General features: G+C 48.9%; 1 protein-coding gene across 3 annotated transcripts in view; it reads right to left on the bottom strand.

The window, feature by feature from the left end:
• MYLK3 (myosin light chain kinase 3) overlaps positions 1 to 13,953 on the bottom strand; it is a 64,013-nt gene that overhangs the window by 37,413 nt on the left and 12,647 nt on the right. For all 3 annotated transcript variants that reach the window (XM_055099278.3, XM_063597584.1, XM_034940098.3), the window contains exon 2: positions 1,271 to 1,361. The gene's annotated coding sequence lies outside the window, so the exon portion shown is untranslated. The remainder of the gene's footprint in view (positions 1 to 1,270; positions 1,362 to 13,953) is intronic.

Consider the following 13,953-nt stretch of genomic DNA (forward strand, 5'->3'; position numbering starts at 1 on the left):
CAGGGGAGGAAGCAGGGTGCAGAGAACAAAGGTAGAAGATAGACTTCTCTTTTATTTATTTTTTATTTTTGAGACAGAGTCTTGCTCTTGTCACCCAGGCTGGAGTACAGTGGCGTGATCTCGGCTCACTGCAACCTCCACCTCCCTGGTTCAAGCGATTCTCCTGCCTCAGCCTCCTGAGTAGCTGGGATTACAGGCACATGCCACCATGCCCAGTTAATTTTTGTATTTTTAGTAGAGACAGTATTTCACCATGTTGGCCAGGCTGGTCTCGAACTCCTAACCTCAGCTGATCCGCCCACCTCAGCCTCCCAAAGTGCTGGGATTACAGGTGTGAGCCACCGTGCCCGGCCTCTTATTTTGAAGTAAAAAAAAATTTCATAGTGATGGAGTCTCACTATGTTGCCCAGGCTGGTCTCAAAACTCCTGGGCTCAAATGATACTCCTGCCTTGGCCTCCCAAATTGCTGGGATTACAGGAATGGACCATTGCACCTGGCCTCTAGACTTCTCTTAATACACATTGTTTTGTCTATTTGACTTTGGAACCACGTAAATATCATGCAAAATTATACAAGAAAATTAAAGGTTAAGAAAGTAATCCATAAACATTTAAAGCATTTGAGTAACAAGTTGGTGGCATAGCCTGCACAGAAAGGTACTACAGCTGGCCCTTGAGCAACACAGGTTTGAACTGCACGGGTTCACTTAGATGTAGATTTTCTTCCTCCTCTGCCACCAAGACAACAAGACCAACCCCTCACCTTCCTCGTCCTCCTCAGCCTACTCAATGTGAAAATGACAAGAATGAAGACCCACTTCCACTGAATGAATAGGGAATATATTTTATCTTCCTTGTGATCACCGTAATAACATTTTCTTTTCTTTAGCTTACTCTAAGAATACCATATTTAACAAGCATGTGTTAATTGCTTATTTATGTTATCAGCAAGACTTCCAGTCAACAGTAGGCTATTAGTAGTTAAATTTTGGAAGATTCAAAAATTATACTTGAATTTTCAACTGTGCAGGAAGTCAGTTCCCCAACCCCGAGTTGTTCAAGGGTCAACTGTATTCCAGGTGGTTTTGAAATGCAGCAATTGACTATGTGTCTCTGGTGGGATATATATGACAAAAAACCCTGCAAAAACAAGAAAAAAAGAAGCTTTGACAGTTGCCCAGGAATCATACTGTGGGCCGTGTTGTTGGGGCCTTTATTCTGAAGCTGTTGTGTCTGCAATGTTAGATAAAGCAAATGGGGTCCCACTCACCTTCCCCAGGCTCCCTGGCATCAGACTGCACCCCACTGGTGCTCAGCACATGCTTTGGTTTTCCTCCCTCTTCTTCCACTCGCTCTTTATTCTAAAATAACAACCATAAAAAATGTCATCATTATCATCAACATTGCCATTCAGGCCACAGACATTTGTTTAGCACCTCCCCCTTGTTTAAGATAAGGGCATTTAGGTTACTTCACACAGTCTCACAGTAACATTGGAGAGTAGATACTGCAATTGTCACTTCAGAGAGAAGGACACTGAGGCCTTCCCAACGTCATAAAATTTAAAAGAGGAGGCGCCCAGCTTCACACCCAGAACCACCTCCTTTTCCAGGGCTTCAACATATTCCCCATAAGGGATGAACCCAGCCCCCGATACAGGGTTCAAAATAGGCTGGACCCCAAAGGACTTAGACTACAGATGCAAAATAATCATTTAAAAATATATACACAAATATATATATATACATACATATATATATATATATATATATTTTTTTTTTTTTTTTGAGACAAGGTCTTGCTCTGTCATCCAGGCTGCAGTGCAGTGGCACAATCTCGGCTCACTGCAACCGCTGCCTCCCAGGTTCAAACGACCCTCCCAGTTCAGCCTCCCGAGTAGCTGGGACTACAGGCATGGGCCACCATGCCCGGCTAATTTTTGTATTTTTAGTAGAGACAGGGTTTCACCATGTTGGCCAGGCTGGTCTCAAGCTCCTGGACTCAAGCTACTCTCCCTCCTCAGCCTCCCAAAGTGCTGGGATTACAGATGTGAGCTACCACGCCCGGCCAGAGATGGAAAATAATCTTAATATGCCAACCCAGATCAACTGGTCATGGCTACTACAGCATTGGTTTCGGTTGAATTCTGAAGTCAAATCCATGCTTAGGGGGAAACAGTGCCAAGGTCAATTAGTAATGTGTGCCTGGGAGCTGGGTTGGGGGATCCCATGGTCACCTCTTTACAGTGTAGCAGTGTAGCCAGGGGCATGGACTCTGGAGCCAGCCATGCTGGGTTTGAACCCCACCTTCACCACTTGGCCAAGATCCTTAAATTCTCTGCATCTCACTTTCCTCATCTGTAAAATGGGGATAATCATGTTATCAGCCTTGTAGAGTCAGTGGGAGGATTTGGGAGTAATGTGCAAATGTCCTAGAAGTGTGCCCAGCACATAGTGGGTGCTCAATAGCTCTGCTGATTTTGTCCTGCCAGGAACCAAGAGCTATCAGTGTTAAATGAGCCCAGTGTAAGGAACTGGCCCAGAGAAGCTCTCAGAAGCTTTTCCTTAAATCCAAAGGGTCCACACCAGACCAGTGCCTGGCCTGCCCATGCTTTCACCCATAAAACAGCCCAGAGCCCTCAGTATGCTTAGCTAGTCCACACTCAAGCAAATATTTCCAGATGGTCTGACCTCTTGCTGGGTCCTCATGCAAGAGCATGGTGCTTCTGGGGTTTGGACCCTTCCGTGAAGTCCCTAAGATGAATCCTGGCACATGTTGCAGCAGCAGTGCCAGCCACAGCCCAGAGCCTTGCTGGGCCCCCAGGCATAAGGCACTCACCAGTCTCCGGGCTTCTGTGGCCAAGGCAAGAGAGGCCGCTGTATCAGTGAGTGCCTTATGCCTGGGGGCACAGCCAGGGCCTTCCCCTGCCTTGCCACAGAAGCCCTTAATTAGAAGCCCAGAGGCCAAAAACAGCTCAGGACATATTTTGTTGGGCTTGCAATTTTTTTTTTTTTTTTTTGAGACAGAGTCTCGCTCTGTTGTCCAGCCTGGAGTGCAGTGGTTGGATCCCAGCTCACTGCAGCCTCGACCTTCCAGGATTAAGTGATCCTCTCACCTCAGCCTCACGAGTAGCTGGGACTACAGGCACGTGCCACCACCTCCAGCTAATTGTTGGTTGATGTTGTTTTATAGAGACAAGGTACTCACTTTGTTACCCAGGTTTAAATTTTTCAATTTATTCCCAACTTTTAAAATCTATGAGATTTTTACAGTCAGGATCCATTTTGGGGTGACAGAATTGTTTCCCATTTTTATTGTGGTGATGGTGACATGGATGGAAACATTTGTGGAGCTATATATTTGAAATGTGCATAGTTTGTGTGTATGTGCAGTTTATTATATGTAAATTATACCATCATAATTATTATGTAATTACTATACCTTAATAAACTCACTAGAAAAAAAAAAATCTAAGTTCCCAGCTTTTCTTAAAAAATCTGAGGATGGCGGGGCGTGGTAGCTCACGCCTGTAATCCCAGCACTTTGGGAGGCCGAGGAGGGTGTATCACATGAGGTCAGGAGTTCAAGACCAGCCTGGCCAACAGGGTGAAATCCTGTCTCTACAAAAATACAAAAATTAGCCAGGCGTGGTGACAGGCACCTGTAATCCCAGCAAACACACACACACACACACACACACACACACACACACACACACACAGAAAAAAACCTGAAGATCTGGCAACTCTAGGCCAAGATGGCAAAACTCGGCTAGGGCAGTCCCCTCTAAGCAGGGCACCACAGCTGTCCCAAATGTCTCCCCAACCCTAAGGTGGTGGTTCCACTGTTTGTCTACATCATGCCCACTCCTCTCAATTACTACCTGCTCATTATTTTGCGATTCCAGGACACCAAGCTTTGACCTCTGAACAGTAAGGACATAGCACATGGAGAACACACAGCCCAGCACCGGTGTGGGGGAGGCACTTCATCAAAACTGCTCACTGCCGCTGTCACCATGATCACCAGCGTCATCAATGTGGCCCAGATCCCCTGCTCGGCAGACAGCTCCCCATTATCCTTCTGCAGGCTCTGTCCTGCTGCCCCCGGAGCTGGGGGAACTGGAGGCATGAAACAGACCTCCTCCTCTTTTACCCACTGGCAGAAAGGGACTTGGACAGACTGTCCTTTGGCAGACCTTGTTGGGCTCAAACTGTCCTCTCCTTCCCTTATCTTTAGGGTAGGCAGGCGCATGCGTACGCACCCCCCACCCCCAGCTGGGTGCTGTCTTCAGGGCTCAGCCTTCTAGTCCCTGCCGTTTCTGTGCTTCCTCACACACCATTCTAGAAGACTGGTGCCTCTGAACACATATGCCTGGGGCTGTTTTCCAAGAGACCGCACCTGGCTTCCAGGGATCATCGAATTCACTGCTGGAACCAAATGAAGTGCCGCTGGGGACTTCTGAAGATCTCAGGAGGACCTTCACAAAGTCCTGGCACGATTTTCAAATTTAACCGCCAGTTGCTAGGATTTAATTCCATTCCACAGATGGTTGCCATGCCCCACTCTCCCAGGAAACACAGTCCCCAAGAAGCCTCCATAATGCACGGCGTTCAGCACTGACGATGTGTTTAGCAGCTGTGGCTGTGTCTCAGTTCACCGCTCATTCTCTGAGCCCTTCCTGCAAGACCTGCCCTGGCCTCAGAACACGGAGGGAAGCAGAGGCTTCCTGTCATGGGCCAATCAGCAGCCGACAGCCTGATGGGGAGACTGGACCAAACCTAAAGACATTCCTAACATGTTTATTAAACGCCAGGGCCAGAGGAGAGATCTAGCAAGTTCCAGTGGGGCAGGACAGACGGGAAATGGCACAAGAACTCAGAAAAGAGGAAGCTCTGTGACTTCCCTTACCCAGAAATGCCTTCATGCAACACGTATAACAGCTAATTTCATTAATACATGAAGTGCTCTTACAAATCAATAAGAAAAAGGCAAAAAAACAAAATAGGAAAGAGGGGGAAAAGATATGAGCAGGCAGTTCACAGAAAATACAAAAGGTTTCAAACCTGTGAGTGATGTTCAGTCCTCTAGTAAAATAAATATAAATCAAAACTGTGAGACATAAACCAAAACTAGCTTTGGATATATTTGAAATTTTCCATAATAAAAACCTAAAATTTTTTCATAAGTTCAAAAGGTTAGCTTTAAGAGACATATAAATAATTGTCTTATCTGGGTCTGATACAAATAAACTGTAAATTTTATTTTATTTTATTTTATTTTATTTTTGTGAGATGGAGTCTCGCTGTCACCCAGGCTGGAGTGCAGTGGTGCAATCTTGGCTCACTGCAACCTCCGCCTCCTGGGTTCAAGTGATTCTTCTGCCTCAGCCTCCCGGGTAACTAGGACTACAAGCGCACGCCACCATGCCCGGCTAATTTTTGTATTTTTAGTAGAGACGGGGGTTTCACCATATTGGCCAGACTAGTCTCGAACTCCTGACCTCGTGATCTGCCCACCTTGGCCTCCCAAAATGCTGGAATTACAGGCGTGAGCCACCACACCCAGCTTTTTTTTTTTTTTTTTTTTTTAAGATGGAGTTTTTGCTCTTATTGCCCAGGCTGCAGTATGGTGGTGCAATCTTGGCTCACTGCAACTTCCAACCTCCTGGGTTCAAGCAATTCTCCTGCCTCAGCCTCCCGAGTAGCTGGCATTACAGGTATGCGCCACCATGCCCAGCTAATTTTTGTATTTCTATTAAAGACAGGGTTTCAGCATGTTGGCCAGGCTGGTCTCGAACTCCTGACCTCAGGTGATCCCCCGACCTCAGCCTCCCAAAGTGCTGGGATTACAGGCTTGAGCCACCTTACCCAGCCTAAAATATTTTTAAAGTATAAGATAATCAGGGAAATTTGAACACCGAACTTCAGTAATACTAAAAAGTTATCATTTGGCCCAGTGCAGTGGCTCGTGCCTATAATCCCAACACTTCGGGAGGCTGAGGCAGGAGGATTGCTTGAGCCCAGGAGTTCAAGACCAGCCTGGGCAATGTAGTAAGACCCCGTCTCTAAATAAAAATAAATAAACAAAGTTATTCACTTTTTTAGGTGTGATGATAGTATCAAGATTATGTTTTTTAAAAGAGCCCTTATCTTTTTGCTATAAATGCTAAAACATTTTTGAAAGAAATGATCCAACATCTCAGATTTCCTTAAAATAATCTGAAGGGGGAAGTGGGTGGGGAAAAGAGAAAAAAAAAAAACATGCACAATAATTTCCCATTTTCATTCACCAGAAAGGCAAAGAATCAAAAGCATTCCCACACCTTGATGGTAGGAGACTGATTTGGAGTAACTTCTTTGAAGGCTGACTTGCCTTTATCTGTATAAATTTACCATTTGGCTTGGTATTTCCACTGCCAGGAGTGTATCATGCAGATAAACTCACACTTGTGTTCAGTGACATACATCTATGGATATTCACTGCATCTTTATTTATAGTTGCTAAAAATAAGAAACAATAGAAACAAACTAGGATCTGGGCTGGTTAACAACTGAAGACACAGCCCCCAAAGGGAGTACCCGGATATATTCATAACGATATGAACATCAATCAATGCCCAAAATATATTAAGTAAAAAATTAGAAATCGGGGCCAGGACAATGTGAATAACATTTGAATTAAAATAAAACAATTCTGCCAGGAGCGGTAACTCACACCTGTAATCCCAGCACTTTGGGAGGCCAAAGCAGGCAGATCACTTGAGGTCAGGAGCTCAAGACCAGCCTGGCCAACATGGTGAAACCCCATCTCTACTAAAAATACAAAAAAATTAGCCGGGCATGGTGGTGGGCGTCTGTAATCCCAGCTACTCAGGAGGCTGAGACAGGAGAATCGCTTGAACCCAGGAGGTGGAGATTGCAGTCAGTCGAGATCGCGCCATTGAACTCCAGGGGTGACAGAGTGAAGCTCCGTCTCAAAAACAAACAAAAACAACAAAGCAGTTCTGGTGCTACAGATTGTGGGAAAAACAAAACAAAACAAAAGGGTGCTGTGGATACCAAGGTGCTTGTAGACACAGCCTCTATCTGGAAGGATTCAAAGGAACTCAGAATCCACGCTTGCCTAGGGGGCCAGGGTATTGGTGTTCTGGGGCCTGGGGGATGGAATAGGAAGGAAATGTATGCTCTTTACTCTACATGATTTTTTTTACCATGTGCATATTAATTTTGTTAAAGCTATTGATTAGATCTATTTTATTATTTACAGTCGTGACTCTGTATGTGCCAGGGATTGGTTCCCGGGCCCCCTCCACAGCAAAATCTATGGCTGCTCAAGTCCCTGATATAAAATGTCATGGTATTTGCATGTAACCTACACACACCCTCCCATACACTTTAAATCACCTCTAGATTACTTATAATACCTAATAAAATGTAGATGCTATATGAGTAGTTGTTATACTATTGTATAACAACTGGATTATTATTTAGAGAATAATGACAAGAAAGAAAAACCTGTACATGCTCAGTACGGACACACCGTCATAGGACTAAGTACATTTTGATCCGAGATTTGATTGAATCTGCAGATGTAGAACCCACAAATATGGAGGGCTGACTATAATTAAATTAAATTTCTTTATTTTTTTTTAAGAGACAGGGCCTCACTCTGTGGCCCAGGCTGGAGTGCACTGGCACAAACATAGCTCACCGAAGCCTCCATTTCCAGGACTCAAACAATTCTCCCACCTTAGCCTCCCGAGTAGCTGGGACTACAGGTTTGTGCCACAATGCCTGGTAAATTTATTTATTTTTTGTAGAGACGGGGTCTTCCTATGTTGCCTAGGCTGGTCTCAAACTCTTGGCCTCAAGCAATCCTCCCACCTCGGCCTCCCAAAGCACTAGGATTACAGGCATCAGCCACTGCACCCAGCATAATTTTAATTTTTAAAGCCGGGCTTTGTTAGGGTCACACTGCCCTGCAGGCCAAGCCCTCAGAAAAGGCACGGTGCAGACAGCGGGGGCTAGGGAGAGGGGCAGCTCTGAAGGAGCTGCAGGGCAGGGAGGGGAAGGGGCAGCAGGGGAGCTCTGGCCTGGTGCGGGGAGGGGAGGCATGCTCCTGTCCTCGGCAGGCAGCCGACACAGAGTCAAGCACGGACCCCTCTGACCCCAGCTCATCTCTTGCCAGAGGCTGGTGAGTCACTGCAGGGGTCTGAAATGGTGGCTCCAGGTTGTCTGAGTGTTGCTAAGTGGCTGACCCCTAGCTGTCCCCAAACAGGGTGTTCCCTCTACAGACCTCACCCCCCATATCCTTCTCTCAGCAGCCAAGCTTCCATTAGCCTGCAGGATTGATTATGCAACTCTTAGGAACAGCCGCTCCCAGGAATGCCACCCTCCACCCCCAGGCTCCGGCTCCTGCCTGCTGTCCCCCTGGGTCACTGTCAACACTCGTCTCCCCACAGGCAGCTGCACTCTCCACCCCCTCTGGAGCTAAGCTCAAGGTTGGGGACAGGAGGTGGCGGGTGGGTTTCTGAGCAGGGCTCCATCAGGACAGACTGGCCACTCCTGCCTGTCCCACCCCATGTGTGAAGGAGCAGAAGGGGAGTCACGGGGGTGTCAGAGAAGTGTGGTGGTCCTCCCTCCCAAACCGCCAGCGTGTCCCCCACAGCTAGGTTCCCTGGAGCTGCCAAGACCCTGCAGTCCTGGCCAGAGCCCCGCTTCTTCCCTTCCCTGGGGAGAATGGCAGGCAGTGTCCGGACTGGAAATCCACCTATGACCTGTAAGTTTCCAGCTCTCCTTTTCCCCATCAACAGGTCACACAGGAAGGGGACACCATGCCTCCAGCTCTCCAAACACTGGCTGCCTGGCCAGTCTCCCACCAGGGCCGGGGCCTCCCATCCAGCCAGGGCAGGGAAGCAGGAACCAACCTCCTCAGGGCTGTCACCTGGGCTGCCTCTCCTCCAGGGCACACGCCCCTGCATGAGGAAATCCGCCACCTTTGATTTCTGGAACGTGGCCCCCACCAAAGCGATGGCCCTGTCCACCGCAGCCACCATCCTGAAGAGGGCCTCCAGCCTGGCACCGTGCTGGGCCACATCCTGCTGCATGGCCCTCACCAGCTCCAGGACCTCGGGCCACCCAGCCTGGGTGTCAATGTGGGGAACCCCGTCAGCCCCGCCCGGGCCCGGTGCCCGGGAGGCCTCCAGCCTGTGCAGGCCCCGCTCCAGGTGGCCCATGTCTCGGCACATGCTCTGCAACTTCTCTGTGACATCTTCTTGGAAGTGCAGGAGCTGGTCCACCTTCTCGTTCAGCATGTTCAGCTTTTTGTCCATGGTTGTTAAGCAGGCCTTGCCCAACCCTGGCAGCCCCCCATGCCCCAGACTCTCCTTGGAGGTTCCTGACATGCTGGTGCAGGCTTGACAAGGGCAAGAGCGGGGAATGAGGAGAGGCACAGACCCCTGGTTCTCACTCAGGCGGTGGTGTCTGCAAGGTCATTGTCCTCCGTAGCTGACAGACTCCTGGCAGCACCAACCTCCACGATGGCCTGGGCTGTGTGAGGAGCGCAGAGGCCCAGGTTCTTCCTGTGCCTTTGCTTTGCTTATCTCCCACCCTACACGGGCCTGTGAGTGACAGGCCGAGGTCAGCCCAGGCCCTTCTCCTTGGGGCCCCTTTGACATCACGGCAGCATTTAACATTCCTCTCTGAGAGGCTGCTGATGGGCAAATATGTTAAGAATCTGCCCAGAGCCAGCAGGGTTCATGCAACTAATGGTTCGGAGGAAAGGAAAGGGTCCTTTGGAGAACAGCACCTGCCAGCTGGGCTCCAGGAGGGATCCCAGGGTGGAGGAAGGTCCTTAGAGGCCCAGAGCCCTGAGGCCACACACATCAGAGTCACAATAAAAAGCAAGACCAAGACAGAAAGGAATGTGAGACCACTCAGCAAAGTTGTGACTTCTGCCATGATGAAAATTTTGATGCTTCTGCAAATTTAAAACAAACTTCAGGTGCCCCTACTACACCAGCGTTCAGAACATGTGTTTAGACTGTCTGTGGGGTGGCCGGCAGGTCCCTCCCCACCGGAGCCCTCAGTGACTAGTCCCTTGTACCTAAAAATAGAACTGAGGGCAATGGCCCTGGCCACCTGCCAAGCGCTGTCCCGAGGGCCATGTTCTTCACAGGGCCCTCAGGGGGACACTCACCAGAGACACCTGCTCCCCCAATAACAACTATGCAGGTATCAGACATGCAATTTCCATACTGAAACAGACTAGCAGGGACCCAGAGCACAACAGGCCTGTGTTTCCTGTGGTTTACAAACATTTTTGCCTTATAAGCCCTTGGTTCAAATAAAACGTTTTACAGAAGTATCAGTCAATAAAGCAGACACAAGCAGAGATGCTAAGGTTACCCCCAAGGTGGGGCACAGGGAGCCCCTTAAAGTCCCAAGGACGCCACGGAGCAGTCTGACCTACGCCATTTCCATCCAGCTCCCCGTGGGCAGAGGGCAAAGCCCAGAGAGGGGCATTTGCCCAAGGTGGCCCAGGCAGGCACACGGCCTCCTGAGGATGGTCCAGCCATGGGCAGGGCTGCCCCCAAGGGAGGGGGCTTTAGTGTCCCCCTCAAGCTTCCCCCTTCTGAATAAAAGCAACTATGATAAAATCTGACCTGGACATTTGGAATCTAAAAGCACTATTAGGGCCGGATGCAGTGGCTCACATCTGTAATCCCAGCACTTTGGCAGGCGGATTGCTTGTGTCCAGGTGTTCGAAACCAGCCTGGGCAACATGGCGAGACCTGGTCTCTACAAAAAATAAGCCAGGCGTGGTGGCACGCACCTGTGGACCTACCTACTCAGGAGGCTAAGGCGGGAGGATTGCTTGAGGCTGCAGCGAGCTCTGATCCTGCCACTACACTCCAGCCTGGCCAACAGAACGAGACCCTGTCTTCAAAATAAATAAATACACGAAAGCACCATTAGAGGTTTTGCTATGTTAAACCATTAACCTATCAATGCAGTGAGCTTGCTATGCAAATGCAGCTTGACCACAACCTTCTCTACCTACCCTTCTATCCCGATAGTTGCCCCTGGGCAGCCCACAGAGAAATCCAAACCCATTCCTGAGAGCACAGCCCTGGGTGTCATTGGTGGAATGACCCAGAACATGCTAGAAAGAGCAGGGTCTGTTATATTCACCGCCACTGAAAACAAACACACAAATAAACAAAGTCTCCCTGGAAAAGGAAATTTGAGGGGTAACCCTGTGTTCCAGTCCCTCTGGGGATTCACCGTGCACCTCAGGAGGACCTCATCTACCACAGAAGACTCCCCCACCCGACCAGGGCAGGGGGCTCTCCCGACACTTCACACTTAGCACTTCCCTGCAGATCGGGGCTCCCTGGGCCAACCTTTGGGAAATGACTGCTTAGAGAAGTCTCAGAAGTCTAACACACCCAGCCCCTGTGCCTCTCCCCAGCTGGTGCCCATAATTTTTGTGGAATAAAATTCCCACCAGACAAGAGAGGCAGACCCTGGTCTCTGGAGGAGAGACTTTATTATTGCCACTGCTGTGGAGATCTCTGGAGAACCAGCATCCAGGCAAGTCCTGGGTTAATAAAGCCGGAAAGGGCCAGGTGCAGTGGCTCACGCCTATAATCCCAGCACTTTGGGAGGCCAAAGCAAATGGATCACGAGGTCAAGAGATTGAGACCATCCTGGCCAACATGGTGAAACACCGTCTCTACTGAAAATACAAAAATTTGCTGGGCATGGTGGCGTGCACCTATAATCCCAGCTACTTGGGAGGCTGAGGCAGGAGAATTGCTTGAACTGGTAAGGCAGAGGTTGCAGTGAGCCGAGATTGCGCCACTGCCCTCCAGCCTGGCGACAGAGCAAGACTGTGTCTCAAAAATAAATATATAGGCCGGTTGTGGTGGCTTATGCCTGTAATCCCAGCACTTTGGGAGGCTGAGGCAGATGGATCACCTGAGGTCAGGATTTCGAGACCAGCCTGGCTAACATGGTGAAACCCCATCTCTACTAAAAAAACACAAAAAATTAGCCGGGTATGGTAGTGCATGCCTGTAATCCCAGCTACTTGGGAGGCTGAGGCAGGAGAATCTCTTGAACCCGGGAGACGGAGGTTGCAGTGAGCTGAGATCACGCCATTGCACTCCAGCCTGGGCAACAAGAGTGAAACTCTGTCTCAAAAATAATAAAAATAATAATAAATAAAACAAATAAATAAATAAAGCCAGAAAGATAACTTCAAAGTCTAAATGAATCCAGAGGAAAACACCAAATACCCCAGCCATGTATCTATATCAAACATGAATTATCTGAGGCCGGGCGTGGTGGCTCATACCTGTAATCCCAGCACTTTGGGAGGCCAAGGCAGGCGAATCACTTGAGGCCAGGAGTTTGAGACCAGCCTGGTCAACATGATGAAACCCCATCTCTACTAAAAATACAAAAATTAGCAGGACATGATGGTGAGCACCTGTGATCCCAGTTACTCAGGAGGCTGAGGAGAAACGCTTGAACCTGGGAGACAGAGGTTGCAGTGAACTGAGATGGTGCCACTGCACTCCAGCCTGGGTGACAGAGCAAGGCTCTGTCTCAAAAAAGAAAAAAAAAAGAATTAAATTACAAAAGGATTTGTCATGTCTTCATTAAGCAACAAGTTTACAAGGTAGCTCATTTGCTAAGAAGGTGGCTGCGGCTGGAAGCTCCCTGAGGGCAGACCAAGCCTCTTGGGCTTGGCCTGGATTCCCGGAGGCACCAGCCGCCTGGCACATGGCAGGCGTTCAACATGGAGGACTGAGCTAAGGAGGAGGCAGCAGGCGGCTGAGCAGACCGTCCTGAGACTTCTGTGGAAGGAGGAGGCCTCAAAGTGAGCACAGGGCAGGAAACCCTGACAATCCGGGAAGGGAGCTCCAGGGAGCTCCGGGGCCCTCTGGGAGAAAGCCTAGAACATATTGCAGGCAGTTCCTGGGGCCTCTGTGGTGGAAAGGAGTAGCCAGAAGGACCAGCTTTAACCTCTTTCATTCTCACTTTAGGAGAAATGAGTTTGGAGCACATGGATTTCCTGCGGGGATGCTTCTCTCTAACTCTCCCTGATGCACAGGACACAGCAGGGGCTTGGCCAGTTTTTGGGTGATGGTGCTTGCCCAGAGGATGGGGAGGCATTGACCCCCCAAGCCAAGAGAAAGAAGACCAGAGAAGAGGTAGCTGAACTGGATTGACAGAGCAGCAAGTACAATAACCCCTTGTCTTTCCTGGGTAAGGACAGGGCAGCAGATCCTCTCGCGGAAAAAGACAGGCTGACCTCTATTCACCCTAGGGTGGGGCCAGCACGCACTAAGCCCCAAGACCCTTCCCTGGCCTTCTGGTGACCTAACAGTCTCGGGGATCATGGGGTGAGAGAGATTTCAACACCCTCATTTTATTTTACTTTGTTTTTTTCTAAGATAGGGTCTCGATCTGTTGCCCAGGCTGGAGTGCAATGGCACAACCACAGCTCACTGCAACTGGAACTCCTAGGCTCAAGCGATCCTCCAGCCTCAGCCTCCTGCATAACTGGGATTACAGGTGCATGCCCCCACACCCAGCTAATTTTTAATTTTTTTAAATGTCGTCACCCAGGTATTAAGCCTAGTACCCACTAGTTAATCTATACAACAAGCCCCCATGACACAAGTTTACTTATGTAACAAACTTGCACATGTATCACTGAACTTAAAATAAAAGTTAAAAAAAAAACTTTCTTGTAGAGATGGGGTCTTTCAATAACTTTCCAGGCTTTATTAACCCAGGACAGTGGTGGCTCACACCTGTAACCCCACACTTTGGGAGGCTGAGGCAGGAGGATTGCTTGAGCCCAGGAGTTCAAGACCAGCCTGGGCAACATAGCAAGACCCTGTCTCTACAAAAGAACATATATGTATATATTAGC

This window comes from Pan paniscus, chromosome 18 (assembly GCF_029289425.2).
Source record: "Pan paniscus chromosome 18, NHGRI_mPanPan1-v2.0_pri, whole genome shotgun sequence".
Taxonomy (NCBI): Eukaryota; Metazoa; Chordata; class Mammalia; order Primates; family Hominidae; genus Pan; species Pan paniscus.